The sequence below is a fragment of the Microcebus murinus genome, chromosome 10, assembly GCF_040939455.1.
Source record: "Microcebus murinus isolate Inina chromosome 10, M.murinus_Inina_mat1.0, whole genome shotgun sequence".
Lineage (NCBI taxonomy): Eukaryota > Metazoa > Chordata > Mammalia > Primates > Cheirogaleidae > Microcebus > Microcebus murinus.
Genome location: NC_134113.1, coordinates 4,496,682 through 4,506,894, shown reverse-complemented (window position 1 = coordinate 4,506,894; position 10,213 = coordinate 4,496,682). Strand labels below are relative to the sequence as shown.

The 10,213-nt window shown below is 51.6% G+C and overlaps 1 non-coding gene across 1 annotated transcript; it reads left to right on the top strand.

Moving 5' to 3' along the window:
- Positions 1–10,082: 10,082 nt before the first annotated feature.
- Positions 10,083–10,213, top strand: LOC142873608 (small nucleolar RNA SNORA42/SNORA80 family). The gene has a single exon (XR_012921602.1). It is a non-coding gene; the product is annotated as a small nucleolar RNA SNORA42/SNORA80 family (small nucleolar RNA).

Genomic DNA, 10,213 nt, shown 5'->3' with positions numbered 1-10,213 from the left:
CCTGACAACAGATAACTAAAATCTTCACCCTCAAGCAGGTCCTCAAAGAGTTCCCACTGAGAAAGTTTCAAGGAGCTTGAACTTTCCATCAAAAGCACTTACACATGAAGACATGTCTCCGTGACTGCAAGTGAGCAGATTCCCCATAGAGCAGATGAGTGAAGGCATCAGATTTAAAAAATTATCAAATATAGAACATAAGTGTGCCTAACATATTTAAATAAAAAAAGAATTGAAAACATGAGTAAAAAATAAAATAAAAAAATAAAAATGGGCCGGGCGCGGTGGCTCACGCCTGTAATCCTAGCACTCTGGGTGGCCGAAGTGGGAGGATTGCTCGAGGTCAGGAGTATGAAACCAGCCTGAGCAAGAGCAAGACCCCATCTCTACTATAAATAGAAAGAAATTAATTGGCCAACGAATATATATAGAAAAAATCAGCCGGGCATGGTGGTGCATGCCTGTAGTCCCAGCTACTCGGGAGGCTGAGGCAGGAGGATTGCTTGAACCCAGGAGTTTGAGGTTGCTGTGAGCTAGGCTGACGCCAAGGCACTCACTCTAGCCTGGGCAACAAAGTGAGACTCTGTCTCAAAAAAAAAGAAAGAAAAAGAAAAAGAAAAATCTTATAAAGAAAAAGACCGGGCAGATCTGAAAAAGAATCAACTAAAACTTCTAGAAATAAAAGCATAAGACTTGCTCTCAGAAGTTCTATGTTAAACTTCTGGTTAGACAAGAGCTGGGCGTGGTGGCATGCACCTGTAGTCCCAGCTGCTCCGGAGGCTGAGGCAGGAGGATCGCTTGAGCCCAGGAGTTGGAGGTCACGATGAGCTATGATCACACCACTGCACTCCAGCCTGGGCAGCAGAGCAAGGCCCTGTCTCAAAAAAAAAAAAAAAAATTACCCATGCTGTGGCTGGACTATGAACATGCATAATAACTTGGAGGGGAGCCGATGGGGCACACCGACCGATTGCACTCGGGCATCTGAGAGGAGCAGAGGTTTGTCTCCAGGCACCTGGAATTATGGTGCTACCTTAACCCAGAGGGGGAGAGATTGCAGCCAAGGCGGGGGGCAGAGGCAAAGGCGGAGGTCGGGGTTCCCTGGAGTTGGAGACGTCAACACAGACACAACAGGATTCGCGGATCCCGAGTCCAGGGGGGAGGCTCGGGCTGGAGATGAGAAGCTTGTATCTTCTTCTCTGTGAGCCTTTTGTAAGATTTCCCACACAATTCCTAAATTAAAGCAAATCCTTCGTGCCCCGGTTTGGGACGTGGAAAATAAGCATAATTAAAGAGCGGCAGGATTGAAGCACAGGCTCTGCGGACGGACGGGGCGGAGGCCGAGGCAGGCTGGACTCGCTGCCGGGGGACAGGAGCGAGGCTGTGAGGCGCCGGGAAGAGCACAGCCCCCAGCCCTTTTGCCGAGTGCTCACGCCAGCCCCACGGTTTCTTCCAACCTAGGACGGCGATTTCGCTTCTCCGCGCCTCGCCTCCCTCCGTTACTGTGAGCTAGAATCTCGCTCTGCGCGCTTCCCGGGGCTCTGGCCAGAACTAGGCGCTGACTGCCAGGCCCGGAGCCCGCGCCCGCAAATGTTAGCTCTGACCGCGGTCATCCGTCTCCCCGTCTCTCTGACTCCGTAGGAGCTTCAGGCTCCTTCTCCCTCGTGTCACCAGCTTACGGCACAGCGTCAGCCGCAAGTGGGCGATCGGCACGTGTCTGGTGCGATGAATGGCACAGGGAAGTGGCAACAGGCCGTGGCATTGGGGACAGCCAATTCTTCACCGCGTGCACCTGCGGGCACCTTCCCCGCACCCCCTCGGCTAACGTCCCGGCTCGTGCCCTGGCTCCGGCCACCCCCACCTTCTCCAGAACCGCACTTCCGTGCCTCCCTTTCCTCTACCTTCAACCTCTCCTTAGATTTTTCCCCTTTCGTTTTCACACGCTCAGGGTTCTCCCGAGTAACAGCAAAACGACTAATCTCCCGCCCCACACCCCCTCCAGCTTTCCCACCACTACAGCTCTGTCCTCAGCCAGACTTCTGCAAAGTCGGCCACACGTGCCCTCCACACCCCGCCCTGCCCTCGTCACCCTGGCGAAGGGCTGCTGCCCAACCCTCCCTTCTCCCAAACGGCTTTCTCTGGGGCCACCGGTCATTTTGCTGAATCCAATAGACACTGCACAATCCTCCCCTTTCAACAGCGTTCGAGACACCGAACCACCCCTCTTCCTTGAAACACTTCTGCTCCTCCTGTATCTGGGCTGGCGGTCCCCAGCCGCCCCGGCTGGTTTTCCCTCCTCCAGGGATGAGTAAGTGCCAGGGGAATTCCTCAAGAACACGCCTTCTCATTGTAAATTCCACCTCTAGGCAATTACATCGCTCTCATGCCGTAGGTTACTCTTTGAACACTATTTTTTTTTTCAGAGACAGGATCTCGCTCTGTTGCCCAGGCTACTGTTGTACAGTGGCCTGGTCACTGTTCACTGTAACCTCAAACTCCTCAGCCCAAGAGATCCTCCTGCCTCAGCCTCCTGAGTAGCTGGGATGACAGGTGTGCACCACCATGCCCAGCTAATTTTTTTAAATTTTTTGTAGAGACAGGGTCTTGCTATGTTGCCCAGGCTGGTCTCAAACTCCTGGCCTCCCACAGTGCTGGGATTACAGGCGTGAGCCACCACGCCTGGCCTCTTTGAACACTTAATGACTCCCGGCTCAAACCTCCTGTTTAAAACTTCAGACCCACATGGATGTATCGCAGACACCTTAGACCAATATGTTCAAAACTGAACTCACCGTCTCCACTCCTGTCCCCACTCCTGTCCCCAGGCCCTTGCCTCTTTCAAGGTTGCTATTGCGGCTGCTTTTTGCTCCTGAGCTCGGTAGGGAAGGAAGGAAGGATTACTCCAAACACACAGGAAACACGTAGTGTTCAGAGAGGAGAGGCCAAAGTGAGAAGGAGAAAACAGCCTCCCCAGGTAAGTCCCTCCTATATTTATTTCCAAGGACACGTGCAAAGGGTCAGGGCTGTTTGCTAATTTAACCACGTCCATACACGTCAGCTGTTTTCAGCTGACCTGTGCACTCAGCAAACAAGCAGCTTCGGGCAGGTGTTTTCTCCTGACCCTTCATTCACCTGCCCGCGTGCTGTACATCCATCCATCACTCCACCCTTTCTTCTAGGCCCAGCCCCTGCAGGCCCCCTCTCATAAGCAGGAAATGAGAGTCGTCCTTGACTTTCCTGTCTCCCAACCCCTATAATCAAATCAATCCCCAAGTTCTGTCGATTCTAGCCCCTCAAGTCAGATCAAATATCTACGAAGTCCCCCACCCCCACCCCATTGCCATTGCTGAGAGAATTAAGCACTGTCCCGCAGCTTCACTGGGACTGGACACCTGGCAGCTCCGGGCCTGGTCTCTCCTGGCCTCTGCCCCGGGCGCTATTATCTCTGCTGATCGTAATCTCTATCCAACCAAGAGTATAACAGCTGTTCTGAATTCTGTGAGTCTGTCTAGGAAATCAATGGACCTGAAGGTGCTCTTGGGGACCTCGGGTACATCAGCAATAATCCAGTGCTAAGAAGCATGAAGATGGTCTCAGATGTGAAAAAAAAAAAAAAAAAATGGGAGAACTCCTTTTGGTTTCTTATAGGACTAGATGCCTTGGCTATTGGGTTGGGGGCTGGGGGGTGGAAAGAGTAGTGAGTGATCAGAAGCTATTAGGAAGTGAGGTTGACATGTCTCATAATGGAACTACAGAGCTGAAAGGCACCTTAAAGAGAGCCTTGGCAGAGAAGGCAATGGAGGGAAGCCCAGGGGTGCGAAATGATTTGACCCACGTCACAGGTTGGTTCGAATCGCTGAATGCTCCCTGAACACTAGGTGCCAGGCACTAAGCCAGATGCTGGGGAAATTAATTCCCTGGACTCAAGCAGCTCATAGAAGAGGCTCGGGTCGGGGCAAGCAGAGCAGGACGGCTCAGTCTTTGGCCACTCAGCGGGTGGTGGGTGTGCAGTGGTTCCCAGACCTTCGGTGCTGCCAGTGTGCTCCGGGCCGTGCACGACACAAAGCAGTAGAGAAAGGAGCTATTACCCTCCGTGGGAAGCTGCAGGTGCAGAGGGGTGGAGAAGGGGCGGCTGGGGACAGGCTTCTCAAGACAGATGTCCACCGAGACTCGGGAAGCCGCACGTGGCCCCCAGCCCCGTGCTTTTTAATTCACACATTTTGGGTAATTCACACAATTACCCAAGTTCACTTGGGTAGTTACTGCAGCAAACAGAACCAAGCAAGGTGACGGGTGCTTAGCCACCTCGGTACGAGCGTCGACTACAGTGGACAGCCACAGATGAACGCGCACGGCCCAGTGTCGACTTTAGCCGACAGCCGTGATATGACTTTTCTAATTTTTCATGTATCAAACTAAAATTGTGAACATTTAAAAGTAACGTCATGAAAACATATATGTCTATGTTACCTATTCTGATATTTACATGACAAGTAAAGGTGCCTGTAAAGTAAGACGAGCGTTCAGTGCTTTCAAGCTTTCCTCAACACGCAAGAGCAAGACGGGCGCGTGGTCAACGCACAGCGCAGACTGCCGTGCGGACCGTGAGAGCGGCTGTGGGCGAGGCGTCGCGGCCGGCGGGCGCCGGACCGAAGCGGGTAAGGGCCTGGTCACCTGAAGGAACAGGAGCATGCTCCCACAGAGCTGCAGAGACCCGCTGCGGCCTGAGCCAGGCAGCGCCCGCAGCGCCGAGACCCCGGGCGCTCGGTCAGGCAGGACCAGACTCGCGGGCGCGTCCTGTCTGTGGTGCAGCGCTGGACATTTCTCCCGGACTCTCCAGGGAAACGAGAGCTCGGGGGAAGAGTGTCAGCTGGGACCAGCACAGGCGTCCACGGTGGATTGCAGACGGGCTGCCGGCTCGCTCTGCCTGCGGCTCTGTGCGCACACGGCAGTCATCGAGTCCATGCCGGGGGCCCAAGTGGACAGTGCCCCACGTGTCGCACAATGCGGCCCTGGGGGAGAGGGCAGAGTCCCTGGGTGGGCCTCTGGGAACTCCGGGAAAGGAAGAGACCGAAGTTGCTGCCCTTTCCTCCAACGGCAGGGCCTCCCGGGAGTCCGGAATGCGGAAGGACGACCTCCAGGCGTCAGCCTCACTGGGAGAAGTCGGTGGCCCTGGCGGCGTCCCAGTGAGCCAGCACGCGCACCCTCCCCGCCCTGTCCAAGCCCCAGGAACTCTGTGCCACTTTTGAGTCCCCCCTGGGGACTGTTTCCCTTCCGAAGTCTCTGCGCCTGTGTCCTGGGGCGGCTTCAACAGCAGAAACTCCCTCTCTACAGTCTGGGGTCGAGAGTCCAAGATCAAGGCCTCAGTCTGGCTGGTTCCTCCTGAGGCCATGAGGGAGGACCTGCTCCAGCCCCCTCCGAGCCGAGCCGCTGGTGTTTGCCACCGCGGGCTCCTAGACCGCACCTCAACCTCTGCCTCCAGCCTGGCACGGCCTTTTCCCTGTGTGTGTGTCTGTGTTCACACTGCCTCCTGTTATAAAGACAGCAGTCACACTGGATCGGGGCCCACCCCACCCCAGTGTGACCCCATCTTCGCTAATTACATCTTCAACGACCTATTCCAAAGAAGGTCACCTTCCGAGTTATTAGCAGTTAAGACTTCAACATATGAATTTCAAGGAGACACAATTCAACCCGTTAAAGTCTCCCTCAAAGTTCCCATTAGAGGAAGCAGCCTCGCAGGCCCAGAGATCTCCACTGTCCCCAGGAGGGGTGGTGGAGGACACTGCCTGACCCCCAACCCGCCACTCACTGCTCCCTCTGCCAATGGGCGGGACACTGCTGGGCCTCGGTCCCCAGGCGACGCCCACTCCTTGCTCCCTCCAGGGCTGCTCTCCCGGCACTGAACACGCAGGGTGGCGGCTGTCCAGGGCTCTGCCTCTCTGCCCTCGTGGGGTGGGAGCAGGAGGGGGGTCCACCCAGTTCTTCGGGCCTGTGGCACCTGGTAACCCTGCTCTTCTGAGGTCAACGGGCACTGGCGCGGCCCGTTAATAAGGTGATGCTGTCCTCTGGTTGGAACCTGGTGCACTTCTTATGCAAGAGGTATTTAGTGAGCACATGAATTAAACCTTGCTTTGGATACAAATGAGTGTGTGTGTGTGTGTGTGTGTGTGTGTGTGTGTGTGACAGCCATAGAGACTGGGGGAGGCAGGCAGGGGAGAGGGGAGAGGGGAGATGGGAGGGAAGAGAGAGAAGATGAGAGGGAAGCACAAAGTACCTTCCCCACACCGGAATCCCCGGGAACCTGCGATGCCCGCCTGGGGCTTCAGACACCGAGACTTTAAGATGTGCCCATGACACCCTCATCCTGGAAGGCCTCCTGGGCCTTGAAGCTGCTGACGGCCTCACAACTGACGTGGCTTTTCCAAGCTGGCTTTCAGTTGCCTGCCCTCCGGACAGAATTACCTCGTACCTTCCATTTTTCTCACCTCTCTCACACCAATGTCAGTCTTGCTTAACGTCAGTCTCGCTTCCGCATCCGAAGAAGGGCTGCCTTTTAACACCTTCCCTTTCATAATGTTTTTTTTTTTTTTTTCCTCCTAACCTTAACTTAGGATTTTTTTTTTTAACTTTTTATTTTTTGAGACAGTCTCACTCTGTTGCCCAGGCTAGAGTGCCGTGGCACCAGCCTCGCTCACAGCAACCTCCAACTCCTGGGCTCAAGCGATCCTCCTGCCTCAGCCTCCCAAGTAGCTGGGACTAAGGGCGTGCACCACCATGCCCAGCTAATTTTTTCTATATATTTTTAGTTGGCCAATTAATTTCTATTTTTTTAGTAGAGACGGGGTCTCGCTCTTGCTCAGGCTGGTTTCGAACTCCTGACCTTGAGCAATTCTACCAACTCGGCCTCCCAGAGTGCTAGGATTACAGGTGTGAGCCACCATGCCCGTCCACTTTTATGAGTTAAATCTACACACATATAACCCTCTTAGGATCAGAAGAATAAAGTAATGTAGCCTAGAAGGAGTGTAAAAACATTTGTAAACTTTATTTGTAAATCACATACATTTTTAGAGGGAGTCTCAAATATTTCCCATAAAAGTATAATATAAGGCAATTCAAGCAAAAATTTTAAATGAAGCCTTTCCCCAATTTTTTGTGAGCAAAGAAAGAAAAAAGAAATTAGTATTTGTTGATTGTGTACAAAATGCCCAGGAATACACTTCTGTCTCAGTATGTGATATTCCCAGGAATCCTTGGAGGTAGGTGGCATTGTCCTCATTTAACTGATGGAAAATAATAATAAAGGGCTCAGGAAGATGAAATAGCTTCACTGCTCAGTAATAAAATTGTAATTTGAGCTTAGCTGTGTCTGCCTTTTCCAAGTGCATTGGGCTGTTTCCACTCTAGGAAAAACTTCCTTGGCTCCAACTTTTAGGTAAACTCTGGTTAATAAATGTCATGTCACAGAAAGTTCTGGAAAAGGCCACAATAAGGGAAGCCCGGCATTCATGCACCTGCAACCAGGAAGTGAGTTAACATCCCATAGAGCAAGCCTGGACTCCTGGGAGGTGGCGCCAGTGGATAACCGCTTCCCTCTCTGTCACCAGTTGGCACAGTCTGAGGCACATTCGATACGTTCCCAGGAGGCACCAGGGGGTCAAGCGTGTGGTGGTTAATTTTATGTGTCAGCTTGGTGGGGAGTGGCGTGGGTGAAATTCGCATTCAAATCAGTGAACTCCAGGAAAGCACATTTCCTTCCATAAGGTGAAGGGGCCTCATCCAATCAGTTGAAGACCTGAATAGAAAAAAAGGCCAGTGTGATGGCTAATTTTAGGTGTTAACTTGACTGGATTAAGGGATACCTAGATAGCAAAAGATTGTTTCTGGGCGTGTCTACGAGGGTGTTTCCGAGGAGACTGGGGTGTAAGTTTGTGGACTGGGCGAGGAAGATCCACTCTCACCGTGGGCAGGCATCATCCAATCGGCAGGGAGACCTGATGGACCGAGAAGGCAGAGGAAGGGCGAATTCATGCTCTCTCCCCACCGGAGCTGGGATGCCCCATTTCTCCTGCCCTTGGACACTGGAAGTCCAGGTTCTCCAGCTTTTGGATTCCAGGACTCACACGAGTGGCCCCGCCACCCTGGCTCTTGGGCCTTCTGCCTTAAACTGGGATGACACCGTCAGCTTGGAAGGAGCCACCCTACTAGCTTCCCTGGTTTCCGGGTTGTAGACGGCCTACTGTGGGACTTCTTGGCCTCCATAACCTGTGCGCCCATTCCCCTAATAAATTCCCTCTCATATATGCATACCTGTATATAACATCCCATTGGCTCACTCTCTGGAGAACCCTGCCGACTACAGCTGGCCTCCCAGAGCAAGAAGGAATTCTGGGGCACACCGCCTTTGGACTCCATCTGCACCGTCAGCTCTCCTGGGTCTCCCACCTGCCAGCTTAAACTGCACATTTTGAACCTGCCAGCCTCCCTAATCTCACGAGTCAGTCCTTTATAATGCGTACACACCCCGAGTCCTCTGTTTCTCTGGAGAACGCAGACTCACACCGAGCACCCGGGCCCACAGCAGCACCTTTGGCATGGCTTTCCCCGGCTGGAGCAGAGAATCCATCTTCTGGATTCCCTGTTAAATGCTCCCTGGCCTCTGTGATCACTTACTTCCCAAAATAAACTAGCTATGTGCAAGCCTTGCCTCGGGCTCGCGTGTGTCCCACCCAGGGCAATCACTACACACGCGTGTTCCTAGCTCAAAGGCAGCGCTGTGTGTTTCTTATTTCCGAGCATCCTGAAACCCATCCTGAAACCCACTCCGGCCAGGGAGGCCAGAGTGTGACAATAAATGCTGGTTGAATACTTCTCACTTCCCTAATGGGATTGCAGTTCTCTCTGTCAAAGGATAATATTCTTTTGTATCCTTTCCTCCTTTGCTGCTCAGCATGTGGGAAGTTTGCAAAAATGCTTGCTGAACTGAATTGAGTACTGTATTTTAAAACTTGCCCATGTGCTGTCATGATGTAGATGCACTGTAGACCTTGTTATTATTCAAATATTATATTATTTGGTGAATACAATTAAGAAAGGCTTGGCTAACAACTTCCGCTCTGGTGTCAGATGGGCCTGGGTCCCTCCACTGACCAGCTGTGGCACAATGTAACTTCTCTAGAAAGAAACATAATTACATCTGTACCCTGACAGGAGATAAATGCCTTCCTAGAATTCCCATCCCAGCTAAATGTCAATAAAAGAATAAGGGAGAGAAGGGTTGTTTTTTTTTTTTTTTTCTCCTTTATAAGACTAAAAGAAAGAATGCCACTATAAAGATTCCCACTGAGGCCAGGCGCGGTGGCTCAAGCCTGTAATCCTAGCACTCTGGGAGGCCGAGGCAGGCGGATTGCTCGAGGTCGGGAGTTCGAAACCAGCCTGAGCGAGACCCCGTCTCTACTAAAAATAGAAAGAAATTAATTGACCAACTAAAAATATATATACAAAAAATTAGCCGGGCATGATGGTGCATGCCTGTAGTCCCAGCTACTTGGGAGGCTGAGGCAGGAGGATCGCTTGAGCCCAGGAGTTTGAGGTTGCTGTGAGCTAGACTGACGCCACGGCATTCACTCTAGCCAGGGCAACAAAAGTGAGACTCTGTCTCAAAAAAAAAAAAAAAAAAAAAAAAAAAAGATTCCCACTGAAAGAAATACTACAGGATTTATTTCAGGAAAAAAAAAAAATTTGAAAGAGAAAAATGTAAGAAACAATGGTGAACGATAATTGGTAACTCCAGAGGCAAATCTATATGAGCATTGACTGTATAAAAGCAACAGCAATAGCAACTAATTTGAAGAATATAAAAATGAGGGGGAAGTAATGAACAATAATGACATATAGGATATAGCGATGGCTGTTTGGATTCGAGCATTTTAAGCTCTTGGTATTATTCAAGGCCAGAGGAGAGATATTAATTTCAGATAAGTCAAATATGAATGTTAAATATGCAAATAGAACAAAACTTCAAGCCTGTGGGTGAGGAAGAAGTAGAGGAATAGGTATTATAAAAACTATAGAAGAATGCATGGGTTTGGATTTATGGCAGGCCTGTCCCCTTGAGTCTCTCATAGTGTCCCATGCCAGAGCAAACGGTGGCCCCAAACCATTGCCTGGCCTGTAGGGGGTTGCTGCCACTGAAGCGGGTTGCACAGTG